The following is a 10199-nucleotide window of genomic DNA, read 5'->3' as shown; positions in this document are numbered from 1 at the left end:
GAGGCCAGAAGCAATGTGGGGGCTGGACGTGGTGGCTCACGCCTGTGGTCCCGGCACTCTGGGGGGCGAGGCGGGTTGATCACTTCGGGCTAGGAGTTCAAGACCAGTCTGGCCAACATGGCGAAACATGAAAAATACAACAGACAAACCAACCAACCAACTCAGTGACAACAAAACAGGTCTACCCTGGAGTCATACTCTAATTTTTTCTATTTTCCTCCCTTTCTGATCCTTTATCCCACTTTCTTTTTCTTCCTCTTCCTTCTCCCTCTTCTTTGTCAAATTGAGGATTGAGTTATTATCACTGATCCATATAAAGTCCCTCTCACATTTATTTTAACTCCCACCCCCCATTTCTATTCCCCGACTTCCCATGTGCAACCTTCCTAATATGTCTGATATGTATCTTTTTGTTTGTATGTATTTTTAGAAAATGTTTATTGTTTTTGTGTGCAAAAAAAATTAAAAGAAAAAAAAAACTATAAATATTTTCAAAGCCTAGAGTGGCCTCTTCTAAGTCAGTTTCGTGCCCATCTATTTTAAACAAAAATAAAACCAAAGTCATATATTAAGAGGGGAACAGAAAAAGCCATTGACACAACTTCCATTATAAAATCAAACACACTAAGGCAGATACATTAGAAATGTTTAAGAACATCTTTGTACTTAAAATTTAAACTGTGAGACTGCCAGGTGTGGTGGTGGCTCACGTCTGTAATCCTAGCACTTCGGAAGGCCGAAGCAGGTAGGTCACTTGAGGTCAGGAGTTGGAGACCAGACTGGCCATCATGGTGAAACCCCATCTCTACTGAAAATACAAAATTAGCCGGGCAAGGTGGCACATGCCTGTAATCCCAGCTACTCAGGAGGCTGAGGCAGGAGTATTACTTGAACCCGGAAGGTGGAGGTTGTAGTGGGCCAAGATCGTGCCACTGCACTCCAGCCTGGGTGACAGAGAGAGATTCGGTCTCAAAAAAACAAAACAAAACAAAACAAAAAACAAAACAAAACAAAACAAAATACAGGCTGGGAGCGGTGGCTCATGCCTGTAATCCCAGCACTTTGGGAGGCTGAGGTGGGCGGATCACGAGGTCAGGAGTTCGAGACCAGCCTGGCCAACATGGTGAAACCCCATCTTTACTAAAAATACAAAAAAAAAAAAAAAAAAAAAAAAAGCTGGGCATGGTGGCACGTGCCTGTAACTCCCAGCTGCTCAAGAGGCTGAGGCAGGAGAATTGCTCAAACCCAGGAGGCGGAGTTTGCAGTAAGCCGAGATTGCACCATTGCACTCCAGCCAGGTGGCAGAGCAAGACTATGTCTCGAAAAAACAAAAAACAAACAAACAAAACAAAAAGCAAACAAAAAAACACCGTAAGAGGCCGGGCACTGTGCTTCACGCCTATAATCTCAGCACTTCGGGTGGCCGAGGCGGGGCAGATCACCTGAAGTCAGGAGTTTGAGACCGGCCTTTCCAACAAAGTGAAACCCCAGCTCTACTAAAAATATAAAAATTAGCCAGGCATGGTGGTGTGTGCCTGTGGTCCCAGCTACTCAGGAGGCTGAGGCAGGAAAATCGTTTAAACCTGGGAGGCAGAGGTTTCAGTACAAGATCGCACCACTGAACTCCAGCCTGGGTGACAGACTCTGTCTCAAAAAAACACTGTAAGATCTTATAGTCATGGGAAGTTGCAGTTAATCCACAATATTTAATTACATATTTTATTTTTTGAAACTGATACTAAGCGGCTGGGCGCAGTGGCTCATGCTTGTAATCCCAGCACTTTGGGAGGCCAAGGCGGGCGGATCACGAGGTCAGGAGATCGAGACCACGGTGAAACCCCGTCTCTACTAAAAATACAAAAAAATTAGCCGGGCGTGGTGGCGGGCGCCTGTAGTCCCAGCTACTCGGAGAGGCTGAGGCAGGAGAATGGCGTGAACCCGGGAGGCGGAGCTTGCAGTGAGCCGAGTTTGCGCCACTGCACTCCAGCCTGGGTGACAGAGCGAGACTCTGTCTCAAAAAAAAAAAAAAAATTAAGAAATGGGTACAATCATATTAACTAAATAATAATGTGAACTATTATCTAAGGTTATGAAGGTTATAATTATCCCATTTTTGCCTAACTTCTCATACCTGTCCTAAGATCCCACCTGGGACTCACTCTCTGCCTTCAGCTCATGTCTCTTCAGCTTCCTCCACATGGTCCAGCAAACACACACCTGATGAGCTGATTGCTCATACACAAGGATAGACCTGTGGGCAGCGATTTTCAAATTTATACAGTAAATGAGTTTTCCATGGTGTTCCGGAGAGCACTCTTTGAGAAACACTTTGACAGTGAATCTAGGCCTCGCTATCCATCAGCTTCTGTAGCTTGAATTTTGTTCAAGCTCAGTGAACGCTTGCTCTGCCAGGTGCATGTGAAAGGGGCAAGGATGAGTAAGCTGCAGATAAAGAAGACAGGACACAGAGGGTCTGTCTAAGCTCTGTCCCCTGCCTTCAGCACTGACGGATCAAATCCAACTCTTAGGGAATGGTGGCCACGTGCTGGGCCAGCCCCGGGCTCTGAGGATCTGACAGTGAGTGACGCAGAGCCAGGCCTTGCCCGTGGGGAGCTCTCCAGCATACACCTCCCTCTCCCCTCACAGCGCCCTGCAAAGCAGGCGTCAATGCCATTGTTAATGCACAGAGGAGGAACCTGACTGTTAGACAGAATAGACAGTAAATCCATTTAATAGTAATCATATTGTTCAGAAAGAATGAGGTATATTTATGTGACAGGGGAAGATCCACAACTAATGTTAAATGGTAAAAGATATAAAATGTTATGCCCAATAAATTACTTTCTGTGAGAGAATATATGTTCATTTATGCAAGTGGCATCAATGCCATTGTTAATGCACAGAGGAGGAACCTGACTGTTAGAATAGATAGTAAATCCATTTAATAGTAATCATATTATCCAAAAAGAATGAGGCATATTTATGTGACATGGGAAGATCCACAACTAATGTTAAATGGTAAAAGATATAAAATGTTATGCCCAATAAATTACTTTCTGTGAGAGAATATATGTTAATTTGTGCAAGTGGCGCCAATGTGGAGGGTTTATGCTAATTTCATTATACCTCACAGACAGACCTGGGCTCTCCCACTCATTATCTGTGTGGCCTAGGGTAAGTCATTTAACTGCTGTAAGCCTCAGCTTCTTCATCTGTCAGGCAGTGATACCCTGACTACTCTGCAGTGTAACTCTGAGATTTAAGCGTGATCATCTCAGAATATGCCTGGCAAACAGTAGGAGCTCAGAACTTGATTTTTTTTCCTACAGCAACTGCTGTAGGGGATAGCAGCTAATGCAAGAGGTTGGTAAATCCTTATATATATCAAATATTGTAGCAACATAACTACATGCTACTATTTTTTCAAACCCTCCCCTCACCCTTTTTTTTTTTCCCTGAGACAGAGTCTCACTCTGTTGCCCAGGCTGGAGTGTAGTGGTGCCATCTCGGCTTGGCTCACTGCAACCTCTGACTCCTGGGTTCAAGCGATTCTTGTGCCTTAGTCTCCCAAGTAGCTGGGATTACAGGCATGTGCCACCATGCCCAGGCAATTTTTTTGGTATTTTTAATACAGACGGGGTTTCTCCATGTTGGCCAGGCGGGTCTCCAGCTCCTGGCCTCAAGTGATCTGCCTGTCTCAGCCCCCCAAAGTGCTGGGTCAAACCTCTTATACCCAGTAAAACAGCCTCACTGGGTCAATGGATATCATGTGGCTGCCTAACATTTTTACTTTATAAAAGGTCTTCCTGAGGCCATTTGAAAGTATGAATCAAAACACTTTGGCCAGGCGCAGTGGCTCACGCTTGTAATCCCAGCACTTTGGGAGGCCAAGGCGCGCGGATGACGAGGTCAAGAGATCGAGACCATGGTGAAACCCCGTCTCTACTAAAAAATACAAAAAATTAGCCAGGCGTGGTGGCAGGCGCCTGTAGTCCGAGCTACTCGGAGAGGCTGAGGCAGGAGAATGGCGTGAACCCAGAAGGCGGAGCTTGCAGTGAGCCGAGATTGCGCCACTGCACTCCAGCCTGGGTGACAGAGCGAGAGTCCGTCTCAAAAAAACAACAACAACAACAAAAAAAAACACTTTATGAACAGGGCCACAGGTTTGTATGAGGCTTGTCAGTGGACCTCCAGGATGAAGACCAAAGTAATTGTGCAATTTCTAGTGGAATAATTGACACTTAAGATCTTATTTATTTATCAAAAGACTGCTGTGAGCTATGAATTCTTAACCCCAATTTGCAGAAAGTGAGACTTTGCCTGACACCACAGAGCTAGGAAAAAGTGGGCATAAGATCCTCACCAAGTCTGACTTCCAAAGGAAGATTTCAAAAGAAACCTCCTTGCTACCTGCCAAATCTCTGTAGAGCCAGCAGCCATGTTCACACATCAAACAGGACAATGACAATAGCACCAGGAATAGCTACTCCTGGTCAGATGCCCTCATGAGCTCAACTCCGCAGGATGGGGACACCGGGCCCTGCCTAGGGGAAAGGAAGGGGGTTTGTAGGGGAAGCCCAGCCAGCCAAGCAACCAGAGATGGGAAAAACCCATTGGGAAGAACTTGCTTGCTCTAGCTGGGCTTTGCAAAACACAGGAAAAGATGAGTGTGCACAGACAGAAATGGTCTAGAATGGCTGAATGTTTCATGTAGAAATTTTATTTTATGATTAATACACTTGTGCCATTTCTTAGAATCATTTGCTTGTTTAATTCTAGTCTATCAAGTGATAATTTTGTTGATATTTAGAGGCTCCTCAGTTAATTTCTGTGGGATTTTTGGTTATATTTAATAAGCAAAATAATATGAAATGTCTAAGGAAAAAAAGAAACAAAGCCAATTATTCCTGAGAATGTTTAAATTTATTGAAGTACACTTGTTAATTGTTAGTATAGAACCTACATTTCATAATAGAAAACCTTGGACTTGCCAGTGGTAGCTGCTGGAATGAGATGTTTGTCCAGTACATCCAGAACGTCGCCACAGATTAACTTTAGCTCAGTCTCAACCTGAAAAAATAAAAGTAAATTTAAAAAAATCAGATCGTCGAAGTCTAGAAATTCTGTAAATTATTACACATTCTATGTACCTCTGTTTTTGTGGAAGAGAGCTCAGTGTTATAGAGAATTCGTTTCCCTCTCCAAACTCCCTTCTTCCCTTTTGACACAAAAGCAGAGAAAAGCTGCCTGTCAGTTATCAAAAGTATCTTTTCCTTTCTCCACGCAATTAAGTGCTACACACACCCCCCCCCACCCCAACACCCCCTCACAGTCCAACTGCAGAATCACCAATGACTGAAACTAAACAGTGATGCTACTTGGTAAATGCTGGTCAATTACAGGAATATTTCACAAGGTAGCAACTATTGTGTCCATTTACTTGGGAAAACAGAAGCTAAGACATTTGCTCAAAGATCATCCCCTTAAAAGAACTTAATAAGCAGAGCTAGGATTTGAAGCCAGGCAGGGTGCAAGGGACAGAACAAAATTCAAATCCAGGCAGTTTGCCTTCAGTACTTACATTCCTAACAACGTTCAACAGGCAATCCCTTTAGTGGAAGAGATCCAAAACTAGTTAAGATACCAAAAATCTGTGGACCAAAGTAACTATTGCCACTTAGCTCTATTCATTTATAATGTTGAAAATGTACAGCACCTCTAAACACACATACCCAGCTTGCTCCCTATTTGTTTTCTTTTTTTGAGATGGAGTCTTGCTTTGTCCCTCAGGCTGGAGTGCAACGGTGCAATCTCAGCTCACTGCAACCTCTGACTCCCAGGTTCATGCCATTCTCCTGCCTCAGCCTCCTGAGTAGCTGGGACTACAGGCAGCCACCACCATGCCCGGCTAATTATTTTTTTGTATTTTTAGTAGAGACGGGGTTTCGCCGTGTTAGTCAAGATGGCCTTGATCTCCTGACCTTGTGATCCGCCCGCCTCAGCCTCCCAAAGTGCTAGGATTACAGGCGTGAGCCACCATTCCCGGCCACTTGCTTCCTATTTTCTATGAACTCGTGGCACTACTGTTGAACCTTTCTAGGTTTCTCTCATGTCCCTGGAACCTCCTTTCCACTGTAAAACATTCTTTCACTCTTTCTTCCATAATGGCATTCTTATCTTAGCTAAGCAAAACAATTTTCTGAATAAACTATCTTCCTGATGACTTTTCAAATAGAGACTGCTGTAGGAGACGAAAGGTTTCCATGTTCTCCTAGCTCCTCACATACTCAATGACTGCTCTCCTGTTACTCCAAATCCTTCCTCCTCACAAGCCGATATTCTATATTCCATTTCTCAGTTTCTGTCATCAATAGATCTCTAGGTCCTTATCCCACATTCACTGATATCTACAGCCAAGCTATCCAATACCTGAGATCACACCAAGGTATGGTGTGGCCACGTTCCATTCAACAGAGTTCTTTGCTTTCTACTCCAAGACTTGCACTTGTCCATACCCCTAACTGTGCTGCTCCATACTAGAAGTCTTACACTGTAATGCTCCACTCTTGGCCATGGCTTCCTCTTTTCGTTCCTTTTCTCTTCTTGTTTCTACTTAGGGACTCATCAAGACATCTACACTCATTCTCCCTTTCTTTCTTTCTCTCTCTTTCTTTCTCTTTCTTTTCTGTCTCTTTCTTTTTTTATGTCTGGACCTCATCTAAGACATCCAGACTCGAACTTTTCACATCTTCTCCCAATGTATCAGTTGCTGTCTTTGCTTCCTGCTTCCCTTTCCTAGCTAGCCCAAGTCCCACAGTGTAGCTCATGGACTTCTTTCTTCAGCACTTTCAACTTTCTCACTTCCTCATTCCTCTGGGACACAAAACTTGTCTATTGGTCATCGAAATGCTTTGACTCAACATATTTCATGGTAATGGTAACATCGATCCCAGCTTACAACTTTATTTTTAGGGACAGGGTCTCACTTTTTTTGCCCACTGCTGCAGCTTCCAGGAGAAAAAGTTATTTGCCTCTGCCCTGAAATATTCTGTAGCCTAATCCACGAGAGCAAAAGATAAAAATCTACCAAGATATAAAATGCGTACTACATATACAATCAAGTGGGCACTAGGCTGTGACCTCAAATGCCAATGACTATGGCCAAATTACTGACAGATATAACCCTGAGAACTAAGCCAGACACTCAAAAGAAACAAGCCTCCCTTTTCAGAGACATTTTCTAAAACCATAAAGATAGAAGGCAAAAATTAGGACATATTCAGTTAACAACAACCCCCTTCCCCCAGATTATTTCTGTTGTATAAAACCCAAAGATTAAAAACTATGACATTGGATTAAAAAAACCTGACTTCAATAAAAAGAAGAATGGGACAAATTTAACCCAAAACACTCATCATTTTTCTTGAAAATACAGTAGTTCCCTTTTATCTGAGAGGGATCCATTCTGAGATGCCCCAGTGGATACGCTGAAACCATGGATAATACCAAACCTTATATATACTATGTTTTGTTCTATACATACATACTCATGGTAAAGTTTAATTTATAAACTAGGCACAGTAAAAGATTAATACAAGAACAATTATAACATGCTCTAACAGAAGTTATATGAACGTAGTCTCTTTCTCTCAAAATATCTTATTGTACTGTACCACTGGTAACTCAAACTGCGGATAAGGGGGGACTGTTGTATAACAGTCTCACCATTTGCCAGTATTTCCAAATCATTTTTAGCTTGTCTTCTCTGCCCTTGTTTCCTTCTTTCTGTTCAAGGCTGCTGATTATTCTCCAGGAGGCTCTTGTAGCTCTAATCACATTCTTATATGTAACAGGAGGTTTCTTTCTTCAGCTGTCAGCTCCACATCCATCCCTGCTAATTTCTTCATTGACTCCACCATTTCTATAAGGGAAAAGCAAAATCTGTACATCTGCAGAATTAGCACCACGTGGATGCTGCCGAAGGGTTTTCTGCCTGTGTCCTCTGGAGCGGTGACATCACGTCCCCCCTGGGCAGCAGCCCATTAAGCAACACTTGGAGCAGTCAAGGAGTGCCACACCAGAATGTGGGGACCAGTGACTTCAGGGAGTGCTGGGCAGCAAGCCCCAAGGTCCTCAGGGTGTCCCAGGGCCTTCCTTGGAAACCGTACTGCCGTCAGTGCCTTGGCACCATGGGCCTGTGATGAGAGTGCAGCCTGAGTGACCTACACAATGCCTTTAGGGTCGCTCTTCCATTGTCCTGGTGAGGAGCACAGCCCTGATCCGTGCAGGCCTCCTGACCCACACCCTCGTGTTCTCTCCCAAACACACTTTCTTATCTGTTTCATATGGACAGGCTGAGAAGGCTAAAAATTTCCCAAATTTTTAAGTTCTGCTTCCCTTTTGATTATAAGTTCTGTCTCTAAATGATTCCTCTTTTCTTTCATTTTCCTAGAAACATTCAAGAGAATGAAGCTGCTCCTTCAATACTTTGCTTAGATATTTCTTCTGCCAAATTTCAGGTTCATCACTGGCAAGTTCTGCCTTCCAGAAAACACTAGGAGCACAATGCGGCCAAGTGCTTTGTCACTTTACGACAAGCGTCACTTTTCCTCCAGTTTCCAATAGCATGTTCTTCATTGCCTTCTGAGACTTCATCTGAATGACTTTTCCCTTCTATATTTTTATTTTTTTTAAGAGACTGGGTCTCCCTATATTGGCCAGGTTGGTCTTGAACTCTCATCCTCAAGCAATCCTCCCATCTCGGCCTCCCAAAGTGCTAAGATTCCAGGCATGAGACACCATGCCTGACCCCCTCCATATGCTACCGACATTCTGTCTAGCTCTCCTCTTCTGAGCCCTCACCAGAATCACCCTTAACCAAGATTCACAGGGAGAAAACGGCCACCCACATGCCAAGAAACAGGCCTGGAACAAAGCCTTCCTGCACAGCCTCAGAAGGGACCCACCCTGCTGACACTTTGATCTTGGACTCACGGCTTCCAGTACTGTGAGATAGTAACATTCTGTTGTTGAAGGTGCCAGCCTGTGGTACTGTAAAACAGCCCTAGGAAACGAACGCAGCCTGTTAGCTCACAGATGGTGGAGAGATGGAATGGGTGATAATGGGGGCTTCAGTTTAAGGAGATAGGCTAGAGACCTAAAAATGCAGCCACATCGAGGCAGGCATTGAAGAACAAGCTTATATTTAATCAGAGGCATTGAAAGCTTTGGAGCAAGGGAATGATATGATCAGTAAGTAAAGCCCTCACATAAATCCCTGTTAATAAAACAAGCTTAATAAATCAACAAATATGTGAAGTTAGCTAATTCTGAGCCCATCAGCAAATATTTCTTCAATCTTCATCTGCTGTTTATGAATACAAAATTACAGGGCTGGGCACAGTGGCTCAGGGGCCAGGCGTGGTGGCTCATGCCTGTAATCCCAGCACTTTGGGAGGCCGAGGCGGGCAGATCACCTGAGGTCAGGAGTTCAAGACCAGCCTGGCCAACATGGTGAAACCTCATTTCTACTAAAAATACAAAACTTAGGCTGGTCATGGTGGCTCATGCCTCTAATCCCAGCACTTTGGGAGGCCGAGGCAGGTGAATCACCTGAGGTCAGGAGTTCAAGACCAGCCTGGCCAGCGTGGTGAAACCCCATCTCTACTAAAAATACAAAAATTAGCCAGGCGTGGTTGTGGGTGCCTGTAATCCCAGCTACTTGGGAGGCTGAGCCAGGAGAATTGCTTGAATCTGGGAGGCAGAGGTTGCAGTCAGCTGAGATTGTGCCACTGCACTCCAGCCTGGGCGACAGAGTGAGACTCCCTCTCAAAAATAAAAATAAAAAATAAAAATACAAAACTTAGCTGGGTATAGTGGTGCATGCCTGTAATCCCAGGTACTTGGGAAGCTGAGGAGGGAAAATCGTCTGAGCCCAGGAGGTGGAAGTTGCAGTGAGCCGAGATGGCACCACTGCACTCACTCAAGCTTGGGAGACAGAGCGAGAGTTAAAAAAAAAAAAAGAAAAAGAAAAAGCCGGGCGCAGTGGCTCACGCCTGTAACCCCAGCACTTTGGGAGGCCGAGGCGGGCAGATCACCTGAGGTCGGGAGTTCGAGACCAGCCTGGTCAATATGGTGAAACCCCGTCTCTACTAAAAATACAAAAATCAGCTGGGTGTGGTGGCAGGCGCCCACAGTCC

This window comes from Hylobates moloch, unplaced genomic scaffold (genome assembly GCF_009828535.3).
Source record: "Hylobates moloch isolate HMO894 unplaced genomic scaffold, HMol_V3 SCAFFOLD_10, whole genome shotgun sequence".
Lineage (NCBI taxonomy): Eukaryota > Metazoa > Chordata > Mammalia > Primates > Hylobatidae > Hylobates > Hylobates moloch.
This window is presented reverse-complemented; position numbering follows the sequence as displayed.